Source organism: Monodelphis domestica, chromosome 1 (genome assembly GCF_027887165.1).
Source record: "Monodelphis domestica isolate mMonDom1 chromosome 1, mMonDom1.pri, whole genome shotgun sequence".
Taxonomy (NCBI): domain Eukaryota; kingdom Metazoa; phylum Chordata; class Mammalia; order Didelphimorphia; family Didelphidae; genus Monodelphis; species Monodelphis domestica.
Window position 1 is genome coordinate 558,988,842 of NC_077227.1, and position 13,721 is coordinate 559,002,562.

The window sequence follows — 13,721 nt, forward strand, 5'->3', positions numbered from 1 at the left end:
CCTCCTTTTAGAGGTTGAAAACACAGTGAATAAGCCTGATTTGATAACTCCAATAAATAGCAATTGGAACCTGTAAACCTTAAAATTTCTTAGACTTATGAATGTTGGAAATTTCCCCATTGGGAAATTTCATACTTGAAAAATTTCCTACTGATATTAAGAACTCTATTGGAATGTGAAAACCCTTGGCATGGGAGGGTCCTTCTCCTCCCTACCTAAGACTACTTTAGGACAGAAACCTTTTGCTAAACAATGGAAAGGGCTTTGACCTATGCTTAAGCATAGAACAGGAAGTTCTTTGAGTCATGATTCATTTTAGAATTAATACAATAGAGATACTTGGAATGACAGAACCAGGTCTTGGAAAATACAATCTCCACCCTATTCATAGTAAAAGGATTTAGGAAGGGCTGCAACAAAGATCAAGATTTAATTATTTGAGAATATGACCTTCAACAGACATGTGCAAAGCCACAGACCTCTGGGCGGTCCTGGGTTAAGCTAGAGCCACCATTGGCACAGGGAAGACATGGACAGTGATTGGTAGATGTGAGAACTGAGGGGAGGGAACTTGGATGGTTTCCTTAAAGATAGCTGGGTCTGAGGACTGAAAGGTGGTTGGAGAGGTTTTGCTCTGAGAGGTTGTGCTGAGAAGCTTGCTCTGAAGGAGGATGGAGGTGGAGGCCCCTGAGACTGTTTCTCCATTTTGGTCACATGAGTGATAGGGACTGATCTCTTTTCTTTGCCTCAGCTATCTAAGGGCTTGGGCCTTTTGGCCCAGCCTAAACAGAGGGGGTATTTAAGCCCTATTCCCTTCTCTCCCTTCTCTCTCTCTCTCTCTCTCTCTCTCTCTCTCTCTCTCTGTCTCTCTCTCTCTCTTTCTCTCTCTCTCTCTTTCTCTCTCTCTCTCTAATACCTTTCTTCCTCCTGTTTGTAATTAAAAACTCCATAAAAGGTTGATTGCTGACTTGAGTTTTCATTTAGGAATTACATAGTTGAATTCCTTGGTGACCTTAAATTAATATATATCAGTCTTTTAAAGTGATTTCCTTGTCACAGTTTGCTGTTTATTTCTGGATTTTCTGGTTGTCCAATTATTCTTAAATTAACTCTTCTTCCTCTATTTTCCAAGTCTGTCACCTTGTCAGTGAGATATTTTATGTTCTTGTCTAATTTCTTGATCTTTTGACTTTGCTTTATTGATTCTTGCTCTTTTACCTACTCTTTGTCTTCCATTTGCCTAATTCTGACCATTAAAGCCTGGTTTTCCTTTTCAGTTTGGTCAAACTGGCTTTGTAGTTGCGTGTAATTCTTTTGCATTAATTCCCACTTTTCCTGCCAGAAGGCTTCCATCTTTTTGATCATTTTCTATTCAAATTCTTCTAAAGTTTGTGGAGAGTTTCCATTTCTTTTGGAAGAATTTGGAGCATTTGCTTGTGTTTCCTCTTCTATCTCCTCTATATTTTGTATTTTTGCTCCATAAAATGTGTCCAAAATTACCCCCTTTTTGTTTTTCCCTTTGTTTTGAGGCTTTTTTGCTTCTGTGCTGTTTGCCATCTCTATCTGTGTGAGTGGGGCTGTTTCTTCTGTTATCTGTCTGGTGTTCTGTGGCTTTAGCCCCAGGCAAATTATCTGTCTTCCCCAAGAAACCCGGAATTGCTGGTGTTTTGGTGTTTCAGTGTTACTACCCTCCTCAGTTTCCTCCTGATGCTTCTCTGTTGCCTTACTTCTATGCTCTGTGCCTGGCTTGACACTCTCAGATGTATTTCAATGCCTTTTCTGGCCAGAGGAGACTGCACTCTGAGGGGGAGGGGCCATGGCTTCCCAGAGCTCCAAGGGCTGGTGATAGGATTAACCTCAGACTGAGTATGCCCTTTGAGTCATGATTGATTTTAGAATTAATACAATAGAGATACTTGGAATGACAGAACCAGGTCTTGGAAAATACAATCTCCACCCTGCTCAGGATAACAGGATTTAGGAAGGGCTGCAGCATAGATCAAAATTTAATTATTTGAGAATATGACCTTCAACAGACATGTGCAAAGGGGGGCAGAACTCTGGGTGGTCCTGGGTTAAGCTAGAGCCACCATTGGCACAGGGGAGACATGGACAGTGATTGGTAAATGTGAGAACTGAAGGGAGGGGACTTAGATGGTTTCCTTAAAGATAGCGGGGTCTGAGGACTAGGGGGTGCGAGAGGTTTTGCTCTGAGAGGTTGTTCTCTGAGAAGCTTGCTCTGAAGGAGGCTGGAGGTGGAGGCCCCTGAGACTGTTTCTCCATTTTGGTCACGTGAGTGATAGGGACTGATCTCTTTTCTTTGCCTCAGCTATCTAAGGGCTTGGGCCTTTTGGCCCAGCCTAAAACAGAGGGGGTATTTAAGCCCTATTCCCTTCTCTCCCCTTTCTCTCTCTCTCTCTCTCTCTCTCTCTCTCTCTCTCTCTCTCTCTCTCTCTCTCTCTCTCTCTCTAATACCTTTCTTCCTCCTGTTTGTAATTAAAAACTCCATAAAAGGTTGACTGCTGACTTGAGTTTTCATTTAGGAATTACATAGCTGAATTCCTTGGTGACCTTAAATTAATATATATCAGTCTTTTAAAGTGATTTCCTTGTCACACAGCTAAAACTTTTGAGAGTAGCCATCGGGATCAACCCCTGGTGAACCAGGGCTTTGCTCACCCAGCATGTGAAGACTACTTCGGCTGAACAGACGGAAGAAACCAACAAGAAGGTTCAATGGCTGAGATGGCGAAGCAGCAAAGCACTGTGGAGTTCTCAGGGCATATTGGAGCACAAAAGACAACACAGCCATCCAATGCAGCTGAGGAAGTCTCCAGGTGTAATGATTTTTTGTGCTACTGGACCCAGGCTTCCAACGCTGAGAGAGTGGGATTGTCTCTGTGCAATGACTTTTCCACTTAAATCTCCGTGCACAAGTGTCTTTGTCATCTATACACCATAGATGAAAACGCACAAAGACAATTGTCATCCTCGGTTACCGAGAGACTACTACTAACTAACTAACTTACTGTTCTTTATTTAAAAAAACCTGGTACTTTCTGAAAATCATTTGCTTACACTCACAGTCGATCTTGGCTAGGGTTGAAGAGGAAATGAATCTCATTTTTGGTGAGAAACCTTTGAACTCTACCTTTCTTTAGGTGACAGAGTGTGTCAATGATTGTAAGCTATATGTATATATTTTTTGTTTTTTTAACTTTTATATTATTGTTTTTGCTTGTATGTGCAATATACTATTTCAGTTTTTTTTCTCAAATTTTTGTATTTGAAGCACATATCATCATTATTGAGAAAATTCTTTAATTTTTTTTTTATTTTCCATTAATATAAGTTTAAAATACATTTGCCCTGATGGCAATGCATACCCAAAAACTTTAGACTATAAAAATGATTCCACTGATTGTTTAAAAAACATGTTAAGGGACTGTGATTAATGATTGTTTCTGATTCTAGGAGAAGGGAATAAAAGAGCCAATATACAGTGCCAAGGAGCCCAAGGTCCATAAGGACCAAAACAATCTAGTTAGAATTAATGAACTTCTAAGCCAATATGAAAGGACTTGAACCTAGTATGAGATGAGGTTTCAGCACATGACATATATTAAGATGCAGGACTCCTTGAATCACATCCCTTGTGAAAAATACTTCTTATGAAAGTAACCAACAATGGACTGTTTTGACTCCCCTGTCCCTGAGAGTGAAGGTAAAATCAGACCAGGGAATGATAAAATCCATCAGATTACTTTCCCTCTGAGTGTAGAGAGGGACAGAAGGAAAGAGGAATGGAGGGGGATAATATGACTCAAATTTAAAAAATATGATTAAAATAGTTTTCATATATAACTGAAGAAAAATTAAATATTAAAATTTCAGTTCTTTTTTCTCTCTTATAATATGACAAATTCTTGAAGTCTTGGCTACAAATAGGTAAGTGACATTTTACTGCATTTTGTCCTACAGACTTGTGGGATAGACATAATTTTAATTGGGCCCTGATTCAAGGATCTATTATAAAATTTTTAACTTAGAATTTTTACACGTAAGACTTTGATAGTCTATATTTCATCCAGATATTATCTTTTCTCTTTTATTTGAATTTTTTGATGTTTTTTTTATTTCTCTTGCCAATTGATTCATACACCTCATAACTCAGCCATGCATCCCTATGTGATCCCTGTGTTTTACAACACCTTCTTCAGGAGGGAATGTATAATTATTCTAAATTTCAATGTTTAAATTCTTTTTGAGAATAATTTTAGGTTAAGAAACATGTGCCTCTATGAATACAGAAAGTGAACTGTTTGGAGAAGGCACCATGAAGGTGATTACACAGACCACACACTGCACCAGAAGATCCAGAGTGAACTTTTGGATGTGGTGATTTCAACTGTGTGGGGTTGAATGCATTTGTTTTGTATGTATACTCTTATGCTGAAGGAGACTTCCCCTAACTGGTATTCTTTTTTGGTCAATGTGCCTAGCATTTATTGGTTTTGTTCGCTTTTACTCTTATTCTCAAATTACTGTAATTTCAAAGTTGAGTATGTTTACAAGACCCATTGGAAAGATTAGTCTTCCATGGGTCTCAGGAGGGAATGTATAATTGAAAATCTGTTACCCTAAAAAAGGACTTCATTTCCCAGGACCCCACTGACTTCCTGTCATTTTGTATTTCCTGTAGACAGAGGATATTAGGTGAGGATGGGAAGAGTCCAACCTCTCTCTCTCTTTGGGCATGATGCAGTAATAATGGAGGTGGAGATTTTGAAATGGCTAATCAGTCATGGGCATTTGGTCTTTATTTTGTATCCTCTTTATTTCCTTGATTCATAATGATCATTTAATAAACCTCCTAAAATATAATATTTTTATTAAGTTATAATTTTAATTTTTATAGTGGGGAAAAGGTCAAATATTAGATATAAAGTTTGAGGACACCTTTATCTCACAAATATCAAAGCTATCAGATGTTATATGAAACCCAATTATATTCCCAAAACTAATAAAATTAAAAGAGAAGATAGAATTATAATCTGGTACCTCTTCTTTCTCTGAAGAAAGCAAAGTGGTATCCTCCACCCTAACTTATTCCTTCCACTCTCTGTCTTGGGGAAGAATACAAGAATAAGGTTCTAAAGCTGACTATTCTGCTTCCTGTTTACCCACAAACAATGTTAGCCTTTTATTATTATATTCACTTTCTTCCATGACTTTTTTGTTTTTATAATTTGAATTATCTTACCCAAAATGAATAATATGAAAAAAAATTTTATATTATTTCACATGTGAAATCCATCAGATTACTTGCCCTCTGAGGGTAGAGAGGGACAGAAGGAAAGAGGAATGGAGGGGGACAATATGACTCAAATTTAAAAAAATATGATTAAAATAGTTTTCATATATAACTGAAGAAAAATAAAATATTAAAAATTTAAAGGTAAAATTTCTGATAATTAAAACATTTTTCATGTATAGTATTTTTAAACATTTCATTATTTTTCTTATTAAAGTTATTATTCACGTATAATATACTTTCCTTTTTTAAATGTTGAGTTCTAAGTTCTCTCACTCCTTGCCATTCCTTCCCTAATCACTTATATTAAGATTAAAATTATTGGAGACTCTATACTAATTTATAATTATTTATTAGATATCATAGTAGATTGGAGAGAGAAAAGACACTTAATCACATTGCTGGTTGCCTACATATATGAGTTTGCTACTTACCTTATTTCTCCATTTACTAACCAAGGGAATATGTGTAAGCTGCCACACCAGGAAAGTGAAAAAGAGAGAGACATCTCTTTGATTGGACAACCTTAACCTCAGTCCAGGTCAGAGCTTAGTTTTCCAGAAACCATGAATCACATGGGAAGAGGCTAGTATCTTCAAAACACCAGGAATTCAGGAGGCCTCTGGCATCCTCCTATAGTATGTATTTTCTCCCAAAGTGTGGGGTTGAGACTGAATTGGATTTTCAAGACTTTCTTTATGAAAAGTAAATGAGGACAAATTTGTATTAAATTTACACACTTAGAAGAAAATCAATATATAAATTGTACATGTGAAATCATTCAGTGAATATATTGGCCCTAACTATCACAATAAAAACAAGAAAAATAAAATAAAGAAAGAAAATTATATTTCAATTTGTTCTCAAAATTCATCTCTGTTCTCTCTAGAGGTAGATGGTAATTTTTAATCACAAGTCCTTTGAAACTCACTTGAATCAATATATTGATCAAAGTAGCCCTGATCATCATTACAACAGTGCCATTTCTGTACACAACCATATGTGGTTCTTTTCATTTCACATTGCAACAATTCATGTAAATCTGACCAGGTTTTTGTTGCTTGTTTTTGTTTTTAAAAGGACCACCTTCAAAAGTACTTCATTACAATCATATGCCAAAAATTGTTCAGTCGTGTCCCAATTGATGAATATCTTCCCAATTTCCTATTTTTTCCCACCACAAAAAGAGCTGCTATAAATATTTTTCTACATATACATTCTTTTATTTTTCTTTCATCTCTTTAGGCTATAAACCTGGTAGTAATATCACTGAGTCAAAGGATATGTACAGTTTTATATGGCTTTGGGCCTAGTTTGAAATATTTTTCCAGAATATTTTGATTATGTCAAACCATACCAACAGGTCATTACTGTACTTATTTTCAGTCAACTCATCCAGAACTTGTGATTTTGGATGTGTGTGAGTTGGTACATCAGAGTTGTTATTAAATTGCATTTCTTTAAGAAATAGTGATTTAGAGCATTTTTCATAACTATACAGAGTTTTGATTTCTTCTGAAAATATCTTATTCATAATTTTTGACCATTTATCAATTGGGGAATGGATTTATTTTTATAAAAATGGCTCAATTCCTTCTGAATTTGAAAAATGAAGCCTTTATCAGAAAAAAAAAACATGTTCTACTTCATTGTTAATATGCATTTTAGCAGAATATAGATATAAGCATAGATATACTTTCCCAGATTATCTCTTTTAATATGGCCTTTTACTTTCTATTGATTTAGCTGAGATCATCTTTGCTATACCTCTGACATTTTTAATTCATCTGAAATAATAAATAATAACTACATGTCTTTGTATTTCAAGAACTCTATATCTTTATGCAGTCTATTTTAGGGTTCTGGTTTCTAAATCATTCTGTTATCTGCTTTTGTTTTATGAGTGAGGTCATCCCATTCACATTCAAAGTATGATTACTAACTCTAATTTTTCTCCCATCCTTTTTACTTCTGTTTACCCTCTTACTTTTCATCCAAACTATGTTTTTCTTCTAACTCTAGTCTCTCTAAATCTGCCCTTCTTTTTATTGTCACCCTCCATTCCTCTTATCTTCTTCTCCTCCTATTTCACTAGTAGGAAAAATATATTTCAATAGTCCACTAAATGCACCTGAGCACATGCACACCTGTGCATGTCACCAAATTTTCCCACTTCCTTGTCATTATAGGAAAAGGAGAGATCCAAATAATCTGTAATTGTTAGTGGCAAAATTAATTATGGTCATTCTAAGGCTGTTAGTTTGGCTGCAATATCTGCTTGATTATTTCCTCTCTAGACAGGGTCATTGCCATGTGAGTATGTGTGTGTGTGTGTGTGTGTGTGTGTGAGAGAGAGAGAGAGAGAGAGAGACAGTGAACAATAGCTATGGCTTTGGGGAGCTGGATGGCAGAAAGAATTTCACTAATAAAGTTTGCATTGGAAAAACATTTTCCAGCTAATAAGAATCCTTTTTGGAGGCATAGCATGACATATGCCAAAGATGTAGTAGGAGTCTGTGTAAATTGTGATTCTTTCACCCTTTGCAATGATATAGACATGTTTTAAAGCTGTGAGTTCTGTACCTTGTGTGCTTAACATTTGAGGGTAAGAAAACTGACCAGAGAGTATTGAATTTGGTAACTACTGCAGTTCCTGTATAGAGCACGCCATCTCTCAATTAAGGAAGAACAATCTGTTAATAATATTAAATCCAAATTATCCAATGGGGTATCCAGTAAATAATTATGAGGTTTATCAGCAATGAACATTAAAGATATACAATTGTGTAAAGTTTCTCTGGAAGTTGGCAAATCAGGGAGCAAGGTTGCAGGATTAAGGACTCCACAGTGTTTTAGTATGATATGTTCATTGTTAAGTAGGGTTATCTCATACCTAGTAATCCTTTGGTCATTAAATGCCTGTGTCCTGTGTCTTAATAATAATGACTCTACCTTGTGTGGGCACTTTATGGTCAAAGGGCATCCCAATACCAGGTTGGCTGATTTGGTTACTAATAAAGCCTTAGCAGCTACTCCTCTAAGGCATGGTGGTGCTCTGGCAGCTACTTAATCCAGCTTGGTCAAATAGTAGGCTACTGGGCATTGAGCAGATCCCAAAAGTTGAGTTAGAACACCTGAAACTACCCCTTTTAGTTCTTTAGTTCATGTACATATAGGGTAAATAGTTTATCATAATTTGGGAAGCCTAGATCAGGGGTAGATAGGGGCCTATTTTAAATTTGAAAGAGCTGTTTTGAATTTAAGTAGTTCAGGGACAGAGTTTTTTGCAAGTGATATGCGGGGCTTAGTGATTTCCCAATAGCAAGGGATCCACTGCCAACAAAATTGGGTTGCTCCAAGAATGACCCTCAATTGTTACTGGTAGGAGCACTTAATTTTAGGATATTTTCCATGTGGAAGCAAAGATATGCCTGGAATCTTCATGTATAGATACCGAAAGAGGACTGAGCACAAATCCACTATTGTAAAGTATGTAGCTGTGCTAGGAATGGAAGAAATGATAGTGTTTATGTTGGAAACCACAGGGTGTCTCTTTAGAACTTGATTCTTCACAGTTCTCAGATCCTGTAGAAATCAATAGAGATGCTTGCCTTTGAGCCTCAATTTTGTATTTTTAATGGGCAGAATGGGCATATTGTATTCAGATTTACAGGGAATTATGATGCTTTGGTCAATTAGTAAGTTGATTACAGGGGTAATGCCCTCAATTGCCTCCTTTGAGAGAGAGTCCACCTCCAATAAAAATCAACAGAGAAGTCTCAACTGCACCTAAACCTCCTGCATGCCTCCCCAAATATAGGGCAGCAGTGAAGACCCTAATTAAATTAAGCAACAAAGACCTCACAGGTGCAAGCTGACAATGAGGCCCCCTATCAGAGTTAACCAACAGTAATGTTCCCCCCTTCCCCAGTAATGAGCAAGGTCACCTACTGTGCAAGCCAATAGTTGAAACTGCCAACTGGCACAATCCAGCAGCTAAGCCCTCATCTTGACTAAGCTAGCAGCAAAGCCCCAAGATCCAGAAAAGGAAGTATGGGGATTGTGCCTTCTAAAAATCAAGAAAAGAACCCTATAAATCAAGAGTAGAGTACTATAATGTACAATATAATTTTCAAAAAAACTGGAAAATGAATAAAAACAAAATAAAGAACCTTATTATAGAATGTTACTAAGATGAAAAGGAGGATGAAGCAACAATCACAAAAATCTAGAAGTAAAAGAAAACTGAAAAAAAAGAATTTATGTCTAGCCTAAACTGAAGCCCTGGAAGAACTATAAAAGAAATTTAAAAATCAGATAAAAAAAGTTAAGATGAAAAATTTATAAATATGTGAGTAATGCATAAAATAACAAAATAAGAATCAACAGCTTGGATAAGAATCTTAAAAAGGGGAAAAGGCTTTTCCCCCCAAATATCACTGAAGAAAACTCCTTAAAAATTAGGATTGGCCAAATGGAAAAAGAAGTACAGAATTTCACTGATGAAAATATTTCTACATAATCTGAATGGGCAAGTAAAAGCTAATGACTCCATGATTCATCAATAAACAAAATCAAAAGAAAAAAAAAGAAAAGGAAATTTCTCATTGAAAAGACAACTTCCCTGGAAAACAGTTAAAAGAGAGAGAATTTAATAATTATTGAACTAACTGAATGCCATGATAATGATGATGATGATGATGATGATGATGATAAAATGATCTGATCATTGTATCGCAAGAAATTCTAAAGGAAAACTGCTCTGGTATCTTATAATGAAAGAGTAAATTAGAAATCTAAAGACTCTATCAATCACCTCCAGAAAAAATAATTACCCAAAATAAAAAGTTTCAAGTATATCTTGGCCAAATTCATCAACTATTCAGCTAAGGAGAATACACTAGAAGCAGTCATATAGAATTGATTTAAATATGGTGGCACTACACTCAATACTGCACCAGATTAAAAACTTTAACATTAATGAATCAGAGGGATTCACTTTAATATTACAGAAGGTAAAGGACATAGAATTACAATGAAGAATTGTGTACATAGCAAAAAATAATGATAATCCTTCTGGAGGAAAATTAACATTTAACAAAATTGAATAGAGATATTAAAACTATGATTGTCAAATTCTGCATGGCAACTCATTTAAAATGGCCTAAAATTCTCCCCCTAGCCCTCTTTTATCTTCAAAGCAGGCCCAGGGGACATCTACACATATCACCATTTGAGATGCTTTTTGGACATCCCCCTATGCAGGCTAAGCCTTTCTCTCCTGCATACACATCATTACTAGGGGGAGACATTCCTGTTGTCCCTTATATACAAGATTTGCAAATCAAATCATGAGAACTCCATGAATCTAGACATACTGTATAAGTAGGTCCTAAAGACTTCTTGCTCCATGATTTACACCTAAAATACAAGGTATATATTAAGAACTTCCAGCACATTAGAGGAACTCAGCCTGACTGGGAAAGGCCATTCCAAGTCATGTTAAATACTTAATAGCTATAAAAATTGGAGAAAAGGACTTTTAGATTCATTGCTCACATGTAAAGAGAACACCTTCTGTAGACACTGGGGACTGTATCCTGTCATGCTTATTGTATTTGATGACTGCTTTAAGATTTTATTTTGTTTTTAAGTTCACATATTGATCTAATCTGATATATTCTGCCATACTATGTCACTTTAAGTTACTGTTCTATACTATGTCACTTTTAAATTATGTTCTGTTACACTGTTTTTATTTGACTCTCCTACTATCTTTATTTGGACTGGAGATAATGCCATTGTAAAAGCCCAGAGTCAACTTGGGCAAATCCTTTCTCTGGCATAGCCATAGATCCTTATGGATACCAGGATTGTCACTAAATCCATTGAAGTGACATATTGCATAAACAACCTTTTGTTCCTTTTTTACCTTTGTTAATTGTTACATAGATGAAGATGAATGTACTCCATTGTAATAGAGGTTTAATCTGGTTATAAAAGGAGAAAGGGAGAAAGAGTGGAGAACTCCATTCTCAAATTGGGGTTCAGGAGGAACAGCTGGTGTTTAATTTGGCCAAGGGAGAGGAGAAGGGGAATGAGTAATTCCCTCCTTCAGTTTCCTGTCAGCTATAACCACTCAACCCCAAACTGCCTCTTGACTTCCCTATACTAATAAAAATCTTTTGAGAGAGAGAGAGAGAAAGAGAGAGAGAGAGAGAGAGAGAGAGAGAGAGAGAGAGAGAGAGAGAGAGAGAGAGAGCTACCTTCCCCCTCAAGTTGGAACTTGTTTCCACTCACACCAGAGTCAGTTTGGGAAAGACAAAATACTTCATTCTAACTGATCAATTTGGGAATAACACTGGGAAATGGCTGTGGGAAGGGTTTTGTGAGGAAAGTGGGAAAGGTGTCCCTATCCTAGCTACACTTATCTCCCTCCTCAAGTTGGGGAACCCAGGCCTTGGTAGCCTTGGGCCCCTGAGAGATACAAGCTTGGATGGCCCTAGTCTTGGCCCCCCTGGGCACAATCCAGACCCTAGGAACTAGAACATTTCAGGTGATCTTGTCAGCTGCTTGGTGTCTTCTCCACTGGCCACTTCAGTGGGGAATTGGGGTTGGGTGGAAGGGTTTCCAATCACCAGGAGAAAATGGTCTTTCCTTAGGAGCAAAGTCTTGACCAGACCTTTCCTTAGGTTGTCTCAAGATTTGAGAGAGCTAACTTCCTCTCTCTAACAGAAACTCTTGCTCTCCTAAGATTCCAGAACATTTCCTGGAGCCCCTCCTCCTCTGTGACTGAGGCTCCAGCAACTTTCTAGACTGTAACTCCCATTCTAGGGTTTGAAACCTCTATAACACAATCAAACTGGTTACAACCTGTATCAGTAACCTTTGGAGAATAAATGAGCTCTTAGAGTTTGGGGAATTTTAGTATCTCTTAGAATGTGCATTAGCTGTTGTACTAATACTTTTTTTTTAAAAAAGCTGTTACTTGGCAAAAAATTATGTACCCTCAGAATGTGGATTATGGTCAAGTTAAAAGGCAATAGATGTCATTTTTGAGTGTGAATACCTTGTGTTGTGCCTCTGATTGACACTTTGACACATGGAATATGAATTACATATTCTTAACTTAAAATATTATTGTTTTTTTCCTTTTATGTGCAATAAAATATTTGAATTCTTTTTCCTCTCTTATTTTTGGTACCTTAAGTACATGTAACCAATATCAATATTGTTTTTAATTTGGCACTAAAATAAGTTTACTGCATCTATTAGCCCTAATATCAATGCATACACAAAAGCTTTAGACTATGGAAACCGGCTATTGATTGTTTAATATTATGGGACTTTGACTAATAATTGTGTCTGATTTTCAAAGAAGGGATCATTAAAAAGGGGAAAGGATAAAGAAGGGATCATCAAAAAAAGTACAGTGTCAAGAAGCAAAAGGTCATGGAGACCAACCAAGCTTGGTGGGATTGATGACAATTCGTGCCAAGACAGAGGACTTGTTTTGGGGTTAGAGGAACCAGCTGTTTGACAACGTCAGACACAGGATTTTCCTGTTCCAGATTCAGACAAAATACCTCCGTTTGACTGTCATTTTGTCTCCCCTATCCCTGTGAATGAAGGTAAAGTCAGACCAGGGAATGCTATTTCTCTTTTGCTTTAAAGTCTAGCCCCTTTTCTCTCTTTCATAGTATGGCAATTTTCTGTAGTCCAGGCTGCTGATTGGGTAAGTTCATAATTTCTGCTATTGTCCAACAGACTTGTGGGACGTAAATCACTTTATTAGGCCCTGAATGTAGGTCCTGTTAAGAAATTATTCTTGCTTACTTAGGATTTTTATATAAATTTGATTTCTATTTTTTTCTCTTTTCTTCTATGTTTTTTATGTTTTAATTTTCTTTTAACAATTGACTCATATACCTCATAACTCTACCATGTACTCATGGTGATCCAGGTGTTGGTCAACATCCTCCTCAGGGGGTATTATATTATTATCCCATAATGCAAGGTTTAAAATTCTTTAGGGAAATTTCAGGAAAAGAAACTCGCTAAATCCCCAAATTAAGAAAGTGACCTGTTTGGAGAAGGTGCCATGGAGATACCTGCAGAAACTACACACTGCATCAAAATATCCAGAATGAACTCTTGGATGTAGTGAATTGAACTGGAGGGAGTTTAGTGCATTTACTCTCAATGTAAACTCTTATGCAAAAGGGGATTGCCCCCTATTTGGATTTTTGTCAATGCACCTACCAAACATTGGTTTTGTTCTCTTTCCCTTTTTTCCCCTCTTATCCCCAAATTATTATAATTTCCCCTTAGAAAGTGCAATATTGTATGCACCTTTAGTATGAGATCTTTGGAGATATAAGTTGGTTATGTGTAATGATTCAATGGG